The sequence below is a fragment of the Dermacentor albipictus genome, unplaced genomic scaffold (genome assembly GCF_038994185.2).
Source record: "Dermacentor albipictus isolate Rhodes 1998 colony unplaced genomic scaffold, USDA_Dalb.pri_finalv2 scaffold_31, whole genome shotgun sequence".
NCBI classification, from domain to species: Eukaryota; Metazoa; Arthropoda; class Arachnida; order Ixodida; family Ixodidae; genus Dermacentor; species Dermacentor albipictus.
The window spans coordinates 673,624-690,008 of NW_027225585.1; the positions used below are offsets into that span (position 1 = coordinate 673,624).

Genomic DNA, 16,385 nt, shown 5'->3' on the forward strand with positions numbered 1-16,385 from the left:
ACTATGTCATCGAATCGAGGCGCATCGCACTGGAGGAACAGTGTCATGCCTGGGAAAAGGAGAAATCTCTTAGGGAAATGGAATTGAAAGAGCAAGAAATGAATCAAAACGCCTTTGACAAGGAGGAGGAAAGACGCATACGATCAGAAGAGCGTGCTGAGGAAAGGCGTCAGAGGGCAGAACGTGCTGAGGAAAGGCGCGAAAGGGCTGAAGAGCGCCGCATGTTTACAGCTCAGCAGCAAAGCTTTACGAGCATCATGGAAAGCATTTTGAGCAAAATTGGCACACTGGAAGATGTTGTAATAAACAACAAATAAAACACTGTAGATTTTGGCATTGCAATTGCAATAAGATTGACAAACTCATCTCAGAATTGCTCACATGTTGTAACTCAACTGCAGCAGCCACACAAAATAGTGTCGTTGACACTGAGACTCCACAGAACAGAAAAAGAAAGCTGGCACCAAAGCAACGTTGAAAGCATTGTGCTTCAGACATGTGTCCAGTTAGGCACTAAACATATAAAAACATGACAGCTATTACGAACAATCACTTCTACAATGGTAAAGGCAATCTGGAAAGCATAATGCCTTATGTTTGAGACAGTACTTCAGTGATGTGGCCTCAGGTACTCATTTAGACTAGGTGGATGTAGCTCAAAGTACTGAGACACCTGGCTGCCGTACAAACACGTGTGACAGTTAGTCAGAATAGTGGCTGCTTTTTACATGTGAGCGACTTCTTGTCGGAGCAATTTCTTACGAACAATCACTTCTACAAGGGTCAAGGCAATCTGGAAAGCACAATGCCTTATATTTCAGACAGTACTTCAGTGATGTGGCCTCAGGTACTCATTTAAACTGGGTGGATGTAGTTCAAAGTACTGAGACACCTGGCTGCCGTAAAAACACGTGTGATAGTTGGTCAGAATAGTCGCTGCTTTGTACATGTGAGCGACTTCTTGTCGCAGTAATTTCTGATTTTTTTTAAATCCAGAAACGCAAATTCATTGATCACCTTCCCAAATCCCCATTCAACAGCCTGGCGAACATGACTCATGCTAGTGTTCAATGCCAACTGCGTTGTCGTCAGCGAAGAGCCGCCATAGGGCTTCATTAAAAGTGGCTTCAGTGGGTATGCAGGATCGCCATATATGACGAACTGGTGGGGCCCCACCAACTTTTCCAGTTTCGCATAGAGGCCACTGCTCTGGAGTATCCCTGCAACAGCAACAGAAAAGAAATTCAACTGACTAACAAAATGAGACAACATCGGTCATGTTAAAATTAGTACTTTAAGTAAACATTTGCCTCACCAACTATTCCTCAAGGCGTCAAGAAAGCTATGTAATAGCAAGTGTGAACATATGCGGAAAACTATTTCAAACATATTGACACGTGTACTTATCTTTATCGGGCAACCACGTTTCGCCGCTTAACAACTGTAATCGCACAGCGAGGGACGCGCCTGCATGTATCCGACGTTTCTGGAAAGTTATCGACGCTTCTATCCGCGTGTCTGTTGTCGCCGAACCTTGTGTTATCAGATTTCATCGCGTGACACGAATGGTGTAGAACTCTGTGGAAGACACGCGGGTCCCATCAGTTAATCTGGAACATTCGACGACTGATCTATAAAAGCCGACGCGCTTGACCCGCTGATCAGATTTTCGACGATCGCCGACTGCGTTCGCCGCTATCGTTGTGCTTTAAGTGTAGCCTGTTTTGTGGGCACAGGTTCGCCCAATAAAAGCTAGTTTTGTCTTTCACAGTACTGCTACTGTGTTCTCTCTTTACCGTCACTACCACATGACATCTGGTGGAGGTGCTTGTGCGTTCATGTACCGAACGCCCCCGCAAAGCCGCGATCCAAGTCCGAAGCCCGAGGACAAAACCAACGTCGCCCAAGACCAGCGAGCTAGCCGCCGGCTGCAAGGACTGCCCCCAGAGCAGGGACTCCTACCTGAGACGAGCAGGAAGATTGCCACCAAGTCCTCCCCAATGGCCGCCCCAGCATCCCCCGTCGTGCTGCAGCAGCCCAGGGAGCCCCCCACGTTCCGCGGTTCAACATTCGAGGACCCGGAAACCTGGCTCGAGATGTACGAGAGGGTCGCTGCATTTAACAGCTGGAACAGCGACGACTAACTGCGACATGTCTTCTTCGCATTGGAAGACGCTGCCAGGACGTGGTTCGAGAACAGAGAAGCCACGTTAACGACCTGGGACCTTTTCCGAAGCGCCTTCCTGAAGACATTCACAAGCGTCGTTCGCCGAGAACGAGCCAAAGCACTACTGGAAACCCGAGTGCAGCTGCCCAACGAGACCACGGCGATTTTTACAGAAGAAATGAGCCGCCTATTCCGCCACGCCGACCCGGAAATGTCCGAGGAAAAGAAAGTCCGGCTACTAATGCGTGGTGTTAAGGAGGAACTTTTCGCCGGTATGGTACGAAACCCGCCGAAGACTGTCGACGAGTTTCTTCGCGAGGCCACTAGCATCGAGAAGACACTCGAGATGCGAAACCGGCAATTCGACCGCCGCACCGGAGTTCAATCACTGGCCTCCGAAGACCTGCGCGAGGCTATCAGGGCAGTCGTACGAGAGGAGCTTCAGAAGATCTTCCCGTCGTCGCAGCCTCAAGTGGCCTCGATCGCTGACATCGTCAAAGATGAGGTTCAGAGGTCGCTTGGAGTTCCCGAGGTGCAACCTCAATTACCGCGACCCCAACCCGAAGCGATGACCTAGCCGCCGTCGTACGCCGTCAAGGCCCACCTCAGCGACCGCGCCAGGGCCCTGTAACGCCGCAATTCCGTCGAGCACCGCCGCCGCCGCCGACAGCGCGCCCACCCGTCGCCCAGCGGAGCTACCCGAGGAAGACCGACGTTTGGCGCGCTCCTGACCACCGCCCACTCTGCTACCACTGCGGGGAAGCGGGTCACGTCTACCGCCGATGCCCATACCGTGACATGGGACTGAGAGGGTTCGCCGTCAACGCGCCGCGTCCAAAGCTTGGAGAGCGCCCACGTGACATCGCCGACTACCTCGCCGCTACTCAATGGAGCCCTCGACGACCGTCCCGTTCGCCGTCACCAGGCCGCTACCTGTCGCCGCCGCGCCGACCATACACCGGCCCAACGCGGGGCCGCTCTGCGAGCCCATATCCGGAAAACTAAAAGCAGCAACCGATGGAGGTGCGGTTGCTGTTCGTCGAACTGACGAAGATCCTCCGCCGTCGACGAACATGACGAAGAAATCATCTCGACGACCTAATGACGGCACACCGCCGTCCCGAAGAAGTCGCGAAGCCAAGACTACACCGACGAACGACGACTTGACGACGCGACGTTCCAACTTCAGTTCAACACGACACAGCCGTGATCCGACACCACGACCTAACTGCAACGCCAGACAAAGAACCACCGACCTCGACGTGCTTCTCGACGGCCACGCAGTCACTGCCTTAGTCGACACAGGGGCTGATTACTCCGTCATGAGTGGACACATCGCCGCCCAGTTGAAGAAAGTTAAGACTACGTGGGAAGGCCCTCAAATTCGAACCGCTGGAGGACACCTCATCACGCCGTCTGGAGTCTGCACGGCAAGAATTACCATCCATGACCGGACTTACCCTGCCACCTTCGTTATCCTCCAACAGTGTTCTCGAGACGTCATTCTCGGTATGGACTTCCTGAACCAACACGGCGCAGTCATCGACCTGAAGTCGAAGTCAATAACGCTGTCGGAAGATAAAGCGATACCGCCAGAGAGCCCTTGTAGTCACCACGCCTTGAGTGTGCTCGAAGACCAAGTGAGCATCCCGCCCCGCTCCAGCATTGTTATTTCGGTCGGCACCGAAATACCCGCTGATGTAGAAGGTGTCATCGAAGGTGACCAACGTCTCCTGCTAGACCGTGAAATTTGCGTCGCAAGAGGGATCGCTCGACTGCATGGAGGGAAAACTGAAGTGTTGCTGACAAACTTCAGCCCGGAGTTCAAGCACATCAACAAGGGCACGACGATCGCGTACATCGAGGAAATTCTGGAAACCGGTAATGCGTTTGTCCTCTCGGATTCCGCCGCATCTACCCCGACGACCATGGTTCCCGAACCAGACTACGACATTAATCCAAGTCTCCCACTGATTAAGCAACAGCAGCTCAGAAGTCTGCTTCGACGATACAAAGACTGCTTTTCGACGTCATCGAGGATTCGACAAACCCCAGTCGCAAAGCATCGCATAATAACCGAAGAGTGCGCTCGACCACTCCGCCAGAGCCCTTACCGAGTTTCGACGAGAGAACGCGAAGCTATAAGACACCAAGTCGACGAAATGCTGCGCGACGACATCATCCAGCCGTCGAAAAGCCCGTGGGCGTCTCCAGTTGTTTTAGTGAAGAAAAAGGACGGAACCCTACGTTTCTGCGTCGATTATCGTCGATTGAACAAAATCACGAAGAAAGACGTATACCCCCTCCCACGGATAGACGACGCATTGGATCGGCTCTGCAATGCTAAATACTTCTCATCGATGGACCTCAAGTCTGGCTACTGGCAAATAGAAGTCGACGAAAGGGATCGCGAAAAGACCGCCTTCATCACGCCAGACGGCCTCTACGAGTTCAAGGTTATGCCATTCGGACTGTGTTCGGCGCCTGCAACGTTCCAGCGCGTCATGGACACAGTATTAGCAGGACTGAAGTGGCAGACCTGTCTCGTTTACTTGGATGACGTCGTCGTCTTCGCCGGAAATTTCGACGATCACCTTAGGCGGCTTGCCACAGTACTAGAGGCGATCAAGTCATCAGGGCTCACTCTGAAGCCAGAAAAATGCCGCTTCGCTTACGACGAGCTTCTGTTCCTAGGCCACGTCATCAGTAAATCCGGAGTACGCCCCGACCCGCAGAAAACAGCTGCCATCGCAAAGTTCCCGCAGCCCACCGACAAGAAGGCAGTGCGTAGATTCCTTGGCATGTGTGCCTACTACAGGCCCTTTGTCAAGGACTTTTCACGCATCGCCGAGCCGTTGATACGTCTAACTAAATGTGATGTTGAGTTCAAGTGGGAAACGCCGCAGGCCGACGCATTTGAAGAACTCAAACGACGCATGCAGTCGCCGCCGGTACTTGCGCACTTCGACGAGTACGCCGATACAGAAATCCATACTGACGCCAGTAGCCTAGGCCTCGGTGCGGTTCTAGTCCAGAGGAAAAACGGAGTCGAACAGGTGATATCTTACGCTAGCCGGTCGCTGTCAAAAGCGGAAGGCAACTATTCTACGACCGAAAAGGAATGCCTCACCATCGTTTGGGCTACAGCTAAATTTCGCCCTTATCTTTATGGCAGGCCATTCAAAGTCGTCAGTGACCATCACGCTTTGTGTTGGCTAGCGAGTATAAAGGATCCTTCAGGACGACTGGCGCGGTGGAGCCTCAGACTACAAGAATACGACATCACTGTAACCTACAAGTCCGGACGAAAACACTCCGATGCCGATTGCCTATAGCGCGCCCCCATTGACCCGCCGCCGCAAGATGACGAAGGTGACGATGCCTTCCTTGGCATGATAAGCGCGGAAGACTTCGCTGAATAGCAACGGGCAGACCCGGAGCTAAAAGGCCTGGTGGAATATTTGGAAGGGCACACCGACGTTGTCCCCAGGGCATTTAAGCGCGGACTATCTTCCTTCACGCTTCAAAACAGTCTCCTCGTGAAGAAGAACTTTTCACCAGTCCGCGCCAACTACCTTCTTGTTGTCCCGTCAGGACTTCGTCCAGAAGTATTGCACGCCCTACATGACGATCCGACCGCTGGACACCTCGGTTTTTCCCGGACACTCTCGAGGATACAACAAAAGTATTATTGGCCGCGCCTGACCGCCGACGTCGCCCATTATGTCAGAACATGCCGAGACTGTCAGCGACGTAAGACACCGCCGACAAGGCCAGCCGGATTACTACAGACAATCGAGCCTCCTTGCCGACCATTCCAGCAGATCGGGATGGACTTGCTGGGACCCTTTCCGACGTCAACAACCGGAAATAAGTGGATCGTCGTGGCGACAGACTACCTCACCCGCTTCGCTGAAACTAAAGCACTGCCGAAAGGTAGCGCAGCCGAAGTGGCGAAATTTTTTGTCGAAAACATCCTGCTTCGACATGGCGCCCCAGAAGTCCTCATCACCGACAGAGGAACGGCCTTTACAGCTGAGCTCACCCAAGCCATTCTGAAATACAGTCAGACAAGGCACAGGAGGACCACGGCCTACCGCCCGCAGACGAATGGTCTTACGGAACGGCTGAATAAGACCCTCGCCGACATGCTAGCGATGTACGTCGACGTCGAACACAAGACCTGGGATGCCGTCCTGCCGTACGTGACATTTGCTTACAACACGGCGGTGCAAGAAACAACACAGATCACGCCGTTTAAGCTGGTTTACGGCAGGAACCCGATGACGACGCTCGACGCCATGCTGCCCCACGTCACTGACGAAGAGAATGTTGACGTCGCTAGCTACCTCCAGCGCGCCGAAGAAGCCCGACAGCTCGCCCGCCTACGGATCAAGAACCAACAGAGGACCGACAGCCGACACTACAACCTCCGACGACGCTTTGTTGAGTACCAGCCCGGCGACCGTGTTTGGGTTTGGACACCGATACGCCGACGAGGACTCAGTGAGAAACTACTCCGACGCTATTTCGGACCCTACAAGGTCATCCGACGTATTGGCGCTCTGGACTATGAGGTCGTGCCAGACGGCATTTCGCACTCACAGCGGCGCCGCGCACGATCTGAAGTGGTCCACGTGGTGCGCCTTAAACCATTTTACGGACGCTGATGAACTTCCTTAGTTTGTTGTTTTCTTTGCTACGAGCGCTTTTTTCTTTGTTACCTTCGTTTGTTTGCAGCATCGGGTCGATGCTTTTTAAGAGGGGGGTAATGACACGTGTACTTATCTTTATCGGGCAACCACGTTTCGCCGCTTAACAACTGTAATCGCACAGCGAGGGACGCGCCTGCATGTATCCGACGTTTCTGGAAAGTTATCGACGCTTCTATCCGCGTGTCTGTTGTCGCCGAACCTTGTGTTATCAGATTTCATCGCGTGACACGAATGGTGTAGAACTCTGTGGAAGACACGCGGGTCCCATCAGTTAATCTGGAACATTCGACGACTGATCTATAAAAGCCGACGCGCTTGACCCGCTGATCAGATTTTCGACGATCGCCGACTGTGTTCGCCGCTATCGTTGTGCTTTAAGTGTAGCCTGTTTTGTGGGCACAGGTTCGCCCAATAAAAGCTAGTTTTGTCTTTCACAGTACTGCTACTGTGTTCTCTCTTTACCGTCGCTACCACGTGACAATATCAAAGTGAAAAGGGAGGACAACAAGGCTCAGGTTGGCACCAGAGCAATTTTGCCCGTACTTACCTTCCTGAACATATATTTATGAAAGAGACGAGCCATTCCAGGTACCTGACTGTCTCTTAAAAATATCAATGAAAAGTTCTTTCACACAAGAAACAGGGCAACCTACCTGCATCGTGCCGCCTTCCAGTATAAGGGCCGTCAAGTTGGCACACAATGCCATTGGGACACATCACCGACTGGTACTTGAGCATGTGCATCCGCTTATGGCCAGAAAAATAATCGCATTGGTTCCTTTTGGGTCGGCATATGGGGCGTGCCGTGTCGTCGATAAATGCCCAGCAGTTTGTCAGCGCTGCACCACGGTTCCGGGTGGCCTGCAAGACAAAATTAAATGTGATCAAAGCTCAGGCTGTAGTTAAGCGTAAAATGGTATCTGTTCTTTTAATAACCTTTCTTACATAGAACCCTCTGTCGTAGAATATAGCGTCCATAATGTATACGTACTTAAGTGAAATCTTGCAGCTTGAAATACACAACCTGCACTGATCACGTGTAACGTAGTCTACATGGCTATATTATGCGAACCTTGCTGAGGTGATGTGCCGTTCGACCTAAACTGAAGAGTAAGATTTCTGTGTCAAAATAATTTTTCGAACAATATCTTGATTACGTGTGACAGATATAACTGTTTTATAGATGTCTTATATGCGAATATGAGTAGTTTCAGTGATCGCAATGCTCCCGCTTGTTATGGCTATTGTCTTCTCTATTTTATAGCAGCACATGTCGACGGCTTGTGAATTTCTAACTTTCTTATTCCCATCTACCGCTGCAACTTTAGTCCTCAATAAACACAAAAGCTGAAATAACAGTGAAAACAAGGCACAGTACCATACAGGGACAAAAAAATGACGTTGTGTAAACAGACAGCAAAAACATCTCTTCTTGTTTCTGTTCAGTACCAGCACGAGGCTGGAAGAAAAAATAAGCAGTCAACTTACATTTGCAAACTCTCCAAGGGTGGCAGGACACAGCCAGTCATGGTTGTTGCAGTCTTCAAACAGATGATGAAACTCGCTTACGATGTAGAAAATAACTTCTGACGCCACACTCGACATCACTGATGAATGCCTGCCGAATATAGTTTCAACATCACACCACCTGTTTGGGTAGGCAAGGCGTCGAAGCCTAATACACAACGCCTCCCGACCGGGCACAGTCGCATTTTGAGCACTCTTCACGGTCTCCGGCAGTTTAAGAGCACGAAACAAGTTATTGAAATCTTCTTTCTCAAATCTAAATTGCTGCCTGAACAGTGAGGGCTCTATGCTGTCAATGTCAAGCAGCCCGCGCTGCGACCGATAGCAAAGCAACTCCGACGTTCTCTCGTGCCTGAAGTGGTACTCCAAGTCGTCCAACGAACCATTCAGAAGCTCTCGCTGCGTTTTTGTCATCAACAGGTCAGCTATTTCATTCCAGGACAACGTTGACAGCAGGTAACGCTTGCACAACACACTTCCAGACATTGCTGAAACAATTATCGGCACGCATCAATACACAACACCATGACAACACTGGCTTGGCTGAAATACTCATCTTGGATTGAATTGGCTGCCGCAGTGTTCATACTTCCCGATAGATGGAGCTACATGGTCCTTCTTGTCGCGCGTCACGTACGTGTAGCTAAAAGCGTTTCAGAGAGCGTGCACGTAAAGTACGTAGGCTTTTCACGTTTGCGTACGTGAAGTCTCTACGTACGTGTAACTAAAACTGTCTAGTATCGCCGTCTTGGCCACGTCGAAACGGCTGACGGAGCTGGCGAGGAGGAAGCGAGTCGAGAGAGCTTGCTTCGGCAGGGCGTCGGCCGCTTCGTTCCCGGGCAGGCCGATATGCGCGGGGACCCACTGCAATGCCAAGTCGCAGCCTTGATTTACGAGATGGCGCAGTTTTGATCCCACGCGCTGCACAAGCGGAAGACCGGCATAGTCCGGTCTTCCGCTTGTGCAGCGCGTGGGATAAAAGTGCGCCATCTCGTAAATCAGGCGCCAGCGCTCGGCAGCTGCCAAGCGACTGCACGTCTTAGCGAGAAGCCTGGTCGTCAGTAGTTACAGTATGATTCGGGTCTGAAATATTGGACGCGGACTCCATCACATTGAATACAGTGCATTCTACGGTGTCATTCTTGGACAAATGGCACCCATTCTCGCGCAATGAGGATGGGAACAAATTGTCTCACGTGCCGGCTGTCACCTTCCTCCTACTGCCAACATTCCTTTCCCTCCGTAGTTGCTTAGCTTTTAATGGATTCCGCTGCTACTCACGAGGTCTCGGGATCGAATCCCAACCACGACAGCCGTATTTCGATGGGTGTGAAATGCGAAAACCCGCGTACTTAAGGTTAGGGGCACGTTAAAAATCCCAAGTGGTCTAAATTATTCCCGAATCCTCCACTACGGCGTGCCTCATAATGAAATCGTGGTTTTGGAAAGTAAAGCCTCATAATGCTTCCTTAAGGAAGCGTTATGAAGCTTTACATTCTTTAAGGATGTCCTGGGCAGTCGCACAACTCTAGAATACAATTAAGTGTAAGGAGTTGCGCGTGAGGTCTTTGAATGCGTCATCATCATCATCAGCAGCAGCCTGGTTACGCCCACTGCAGGGCAAAGACCTCTCCCATACTTCTCCAACAACCCTGGTCATCTACTAATTGCGGCCATGTCGTCCCTGCAAACTTCTTAATCTCATCCGCCCACCTAACTTTCTGACGCCCCCTGCTACACTTCCCTTCCCTTGGAATCCAGTTTGTCTATAATAGCTGTGTCTTACCAGTACTCACCTACGGGGCAGAAACTTGGAGGCTTACGAAAAGGATTCTACTTAAATTGCGGACGAGGCAACGAGCTATTGAAAGAATAATGATGGGTGTAACGTTAAGGGATAAAAAAAGAGCAGATTGGGTGAGGGAACAAACGTGAGGTAATGACATCTTAGATGAAATCAAGAAAAAGAAAGGGGGCATGGGCAGGACATGTAATGAGGAGGGAAGATAACCGATTGTCATTAAGGGTTGAATATGTGGATAGCCTTTATGGCGTTCGATAGCTGCTAGTCTACATTGCGGCTATATAATAAAGGCGGAACGGCAACATGGTAGAGAATGTGGAGAACATACAAATCCCACATATATTACTGCAGAATAATTTTATATAGCGTTCTTGCTTCACGCACGTGGATAACCGCCAGAGGAGACGACTATGGAAACTAACTGTAAGTACTGTATATGTCGTACCCAAGGGTGTACCTGGCCTGGTGGCCAGTAAATGTGACCTAATATTGCGAGCAGCTTCGGCCATAGCATGCTAACGGATGACGACCCAGACTCAAGTGACTAGCGCAAGAGTGGACAGGGGAATTAAGACGGCAAGCTGGGCGAGTTGGTGGTTGAACATATTCCTGTGGGTGGGCAGCGCAACCCGGACGAAGGACGAAAGGAAGAACACAACACGAGCGCAGACTAACAACTGGTTTATTATTTCAAGCAACGGACTATAATATACAGAAAATGTAAACACGTGTAAAATGACGTTTACAAGGGTGTTAGCCTATCTTGCCATTCAAAAAATCAGCTTCTTTATCCTGTAGAGTGATAGAAGGCTGGCTGGCGCATGCGCCTGCGTTCACATGCATGAAGTAGGCCTCTACAATGTCGCGGTTAATGTGATGCATATTTTTATAAAGTATTTCTGTTTGTTCAAACATGGGTTTGCATGAGCAAACACTACAATTCGCGGCCAGATTCGAACCTGTTTCATTCCTGATCGCACCTTGGTGCTCCCTAAGGCGGATGTTAAGGCAGCGTCCCGTCTGCCCAAAGTACATTTTGCCGCACGAAAGAGGGATGACATAGACCACTCCCACCGAGCATGCCACAAGCTGCCCCGAGTGTTTGACGCGGCATGTAGCTTCGGACGGCTGTTTAGGTCTATTGACAAGATCGCAAATCTTTTTTAAGGAGTTCTTTGCTGAAAAGATTACTTGAACGCCATATTTCATGGCTGTCTTTTTTAACCCATGCCCCATCTGATGTACATAAGGGATGAGTGCGTACTTTTTAACTTTTCCGATCTGTCTTTGGGGTGCGTCCCCTTTCTTTATTTTCTTCACTAGCCCTTCACATATTGATACAATAATGCATTTTGGAAAACCGGCCTTCTCTAGACGATTGAGTTGTTGCGAAAAGCTCAGATTGGCGAGGTGGTGGCACGACATTCTAAGTGCGGAACCCAAACACGTCATAGCAATTCCTCTTTTCACAAGTTTTGAGTGTGCCGAGGCGTAGTTTAGAATTGGTTTGCTAGTCCTGGGGTTATAATGCCAACAAATGTGTTGCGCTGTTAGTCTTGACTGCCAATCCAAAAATTGAATTTCATTATTACTGGGTAGTTCATGAGTAAATCTGAGACCCATTCCTTCTTTATCAAAAGCGGCGAGAATATCTCCAATAATTTTGGAACTGTTTTGGGAGGGGATAACTACCAGGCAGTCGTCAACGAACCTGAAGCACTTGATCAAAGTTCCTGCCAAGGCGCTCTCGAGTGCCCGGTCAACTGTGCCGAGAAAGATCTCGCTAAGAATGGGTGCGACCTGAGAGCCGATGCAGACCCCCTGCTTCTGAATCATTATTTGATCATCCCAGATAACGAACGTGGAATTTAAATAGAAAACCAAGAGTTCGAGAAACGACTCAACCGGGACGCCACTATCATTTCTAAACTTTAACTCTTCGTTTTCCATAATGCAATCTTTGATTGTCTTGATCAGCTGATTTCTAGGAAGGGAATAGTATAAATCTGTGACGTCGACGCTGAACGCTGTGCATGCTGGGTGCACCTCTTCTCGTAAAAACCTAATGACATCTTCCGAGTTTTTTACTTTGAATGGGTCTTCTACCTGGAGCCCTGTTAAGTTCTTCTGAAGATAACCAGAAACTACGTGTTGCCATGTGTTTCTTTCAGACACAATGGTTCGTAAAGGTTGGTCGGGTTTATGCGTTTATATCGTAAAGAACACCTCAAGGTTCAACCCCTGACTTTTGTTCACGCACCAGATAGACGCTCGAGGTTCAATTCTAGCAACAATTTCTTTGCTTCATCTTTGACTTTCTTCGGTTGAATGTGCACCTTCTTGAAGTTCTTTGTTAAAGCGGCTGAGGCTTTCTCGGAAAACTGCCCCTCCGTTAGGAGGACGAAGTACCCTTCTTTATCAGCGGTCAGTACTTTCACTTCGTTTTCCCTTAAAAATTGTACAAGGGGTTGAATTTTCCGCGCTCTGCCATTCTGGTTTCCTTGATGTCTGACTAACACGTCAACGCACTCAGAAATGCACCTGAATTTTTCATCTTCTGCTACATTTTTAGACACTGATCTAACGGTGGCTATCTTATTCACAGAGTCTAGGCACGGCTCTAGGCAGAACTTTGGGCCTAATTCAAGAATGTTCATGTGCTTATCTGGAACGCCGATATCGGTTAGGTTCAGCACTTTGGTCGTGGGCTTGGGTTTCTTCTCCCTGGGGGGTAGGTTGCGCCGGACGTTGTTCCAGAGGAATTCCAGCGAAGATTGGCTTGACCTGGACCACTCGTAGTATCGACGGCACTCTCGTTGTCTTCGTTTCACAAAACCGCACACAGACTTGAAATAATAAACATGTTGTTAGTCTGCGCTCGTGTTGTGTTCTTCCTTTCGTCCTTCGTCCGGGTTGCGCTGCCCACCCACAGGAATATGGGCAGGGAACACTAAAGGCGCTACAAGGACAAGCGCCCAGTTGGAAGTTTGCGCTTATCCTTGTCGCCTCTGTAGTGTCCCGTGTCCACTCTTGCGCTAGTCACTTTAGCATGGAATACCAACTAGCCCCCTCTCACACTCTGCGACGACACAGGGACAGTTTGCTCAACTCTTGTTTCGTGACTTTTGTGTCAAGGTGAAAAACCAATATATCCATGTATATGTTTAGTACTTAAGCACATCTAGATTTGCAGCTGCGGCGATAGCCCATGATTGCGCATTGAAAAGTCGCTAGTGAAATAATTGTGTGCACCTTAACGTATTCGATAGGGGAAAATCAAAATCCTTCCACGACGGCGTCTCTAGTAGGCGCTGTGCGATGTTCGGACGTTAACAATGTCTTCCGACTGAAGAAAGGCTGCCACGAAGTGCTTCTGACGGTTAGGCTAGCTTCTTTACTCCGCAGAATGAAAAGAAAGAGGAAGAAAAGGAAAGGAAAAGAGAAGAAAAAAAAGAACCGCATCAAAACCCCAGAATCAACAATTGCTGGTCGCGAGTAAACGCTGGATGACGAATAATTTCCAGGCGACGAGCGAATACGCTTGATCAAGAACACTGATAACGCCGGGCGGAAAAGCATTGTGGCGATGTTCAATGTGCAGGGATAGCTTTTTTTATTTTTATTTTGTTTGGTTGACGTCATCACGCGTCACCGCGGGAAGTTTGAAAAGTTTAAGGTTAGCACGCCACGTGGTGGCACTGACGCGAACTAAACCCTTATGTCCAGAAAAGCTGGATACGGTATCGGTGATCGATTCCTCTTTTACAGCAAAGCACTATTGAACGTGGTCAATTTCATCAAAGTACGCCACAGCGGTGCCTTTGCTGATGTGCTGGCGTTCATTGGTAAAATTTGTCAGAAGTACCTCTGTGCGACCACCGATTAGGCTGACGATTGCGCGATCGCAACACCTTGATGGAACAGAAGTGCAGTTAGTTGCTCGGCTACACCGTCCTTGTTAAATTGTTCTCCGCAGCTGACGGAAACAAGACTGCATGATAGTGGTGGTATGCAGACGTCGTCGTCGGCGACACGTAACGATGTACGTTGGCGCTCTTCGTCTTGGCTCGTGTCTGTACTTGTTGACAAGATTATCCCGCCGTCCCGTATGTTAACCACGGCGCCGTACTCCCGCAAGAAGTCCATTCCAAGGATGAGGGATCTGCAGCACTCTTTTAAAATAATAAAACTGGCGACAAAAGCTGTATTTCCTATCTGGAGTCATGTAGTACATTTTCCTATAGGTGTCATTATCTGGCCCCCGGCATTTCGAATATAAGGGCCCGTCCATTGCATTTTGGCTTTGTTAAGCCGATCTGCCAACTGCTCACTCATTATCGAAAAGTCTGCCCCAGTATCTACTAAAGCTGTCACGTCGTGCCCATCAATCGTTAAGAGTAGGTCGGCACTCACAAATTCGCCGTCGTTCCGTTTCTCCTGGATGCTCTGCTCGTTTCTCTGTAATGTTGGAGGCCCTTCGGCAGTTCGACGACTTGCAACCTTCCCCCCGGAGGTCGCCGATTTCAGTTTCCCCGCCGTGGGCTTGGAGAGCGGCCTCTTACCACGTCGGCGAAAGTGCGACGGTTCGGAGATGAATAACGCAACGGAGACGGCGAGCGGGACCGGAGATTAGCGGAGATGCCTTGTTCCCGAGTGACACTGTCGTCGAAGCGTCGATGTGTCTCTGGAAACTGTCGCGGTGTGGCAGGTGACATTTCCTGGGTGCCACCCTGGCGATGAGGGCAAAAGCGATAAATATGCCCTGGTTCGCCACATTGTGCAGTCAAGTGCGTTCACCGGCAAGCATCAGCAGCCCACCAACAAATGCACGTCAGGGTGCCGAAGGAAACGAGGATCAGCCACAGCCTCCTAGGAGTGAGTCCACGCGTGGCCGCGGTAACAATACTTTCTCAATTTAGTTGCATTTATCAGCCGCTGAAAATTTTTGGCTTTTCAATTCCACCTGCGTGCATGTTGACAACAGCGAATGCTAGTAATGACACGAACTGACACAATGTGCCGTTGACAAGAGAACTGCTATCAAATATATTTTGAATTGGCAATCCAAGCAGGCATGTTAAAGTGTTTTGGCCTCAACCTCAATAATTATACCTTTGGCACATATAGGAGCATCTCATATATGTTTCTGCAAGAAACCCTCATGCTCCTGAATAAATTATTACGTTGATGCCTATTATAACATGCCAATTCGATTCTGCACTCAAGACCACCCGTTATTTGTTTCTTATCATATTCGAGGACGTACAAAGCAGCTTGTGATGTTTGTGTGGGCACCTTAGTCTGTATGAATAAATGTGTCCCAAATTAGTGCAGTGCTCTCATCTGTGGTGCCGTGCCAGTAGGTACGGAAAAGGTACAGTAAAAAAAATGGTATCTTGTGTGTGTATGACTTACCCCAAAAAATGTGTTTGCACAAAATCCCTCTTAAAGATGTGTCGTCACACTGGTGTATTTTTACTAAGGGTGCATTTTCCTACACTGCCGTATCTTACAGGAAAAAGAAATCAGGCTGGAGGGCTTGACCAAGCTGACTACGACTTCATGGAAAAAAGGATGAAGCATGATCAGTTTGTGAAGCAGAAAGACTATGTCATCGAATCGAGGCGCATCGCACTGGAGGAACAGTGCCATGCCTGGGAAAAGGAGAAATCTCTTAGGGAAATGGAATTGAAAGAGCAAGAAATGAATCAAAACGCCTTTGACAAGGAGGAGGAAAGACGCATACGATCAGAAGAGCGTGCTGAGGAAAGGCGTCAGAGGGCAGAACGTGCTGAGGAAAGGCGCGAAAGGGCTGAAGAGCGCCGCATGTCTACAGCTCAGCAGCAAAGCTTTACGAGCATCATGGAAGGCATTTTGAGCAAAATTGGCACACTGGAAGATGTTGTAATAAACAACAAATAAAACACTGTAGATTTTGGCATTGCAATTGCAATAAGATTGACAAACTCATCTCAGAATTGCTCACATGTTGTAACTCAACTGCAGCAGCCACACAAAATAGTGTCGTTGACACTGAGACTCCACAGAACAGAAAAAGAAAGCTGGCACCAAAGCAACGTTGAAAGCATTGTGCTTCAGACATGTGTCCAGTTAGGCACTAAACATATAAAAACATGACAGCTATTACGAACAATCACTTCTACAATGGTAA

The 16,385-nt window shown here is 49.3% G+C and overlaps 1 pseudogene; it reads right to left on the minus strand.

The window, feature by feature from the left end:
• Window positions 1-692: 692 nt before the first annotated feature.
• LOC135909877 (uncharacterized) lies at window positions 693-8,870 on the minus strand (annotated as a pseudogene).
• Window positions 8,871-16,385: the final 7,515 nt, after the last annotated feature.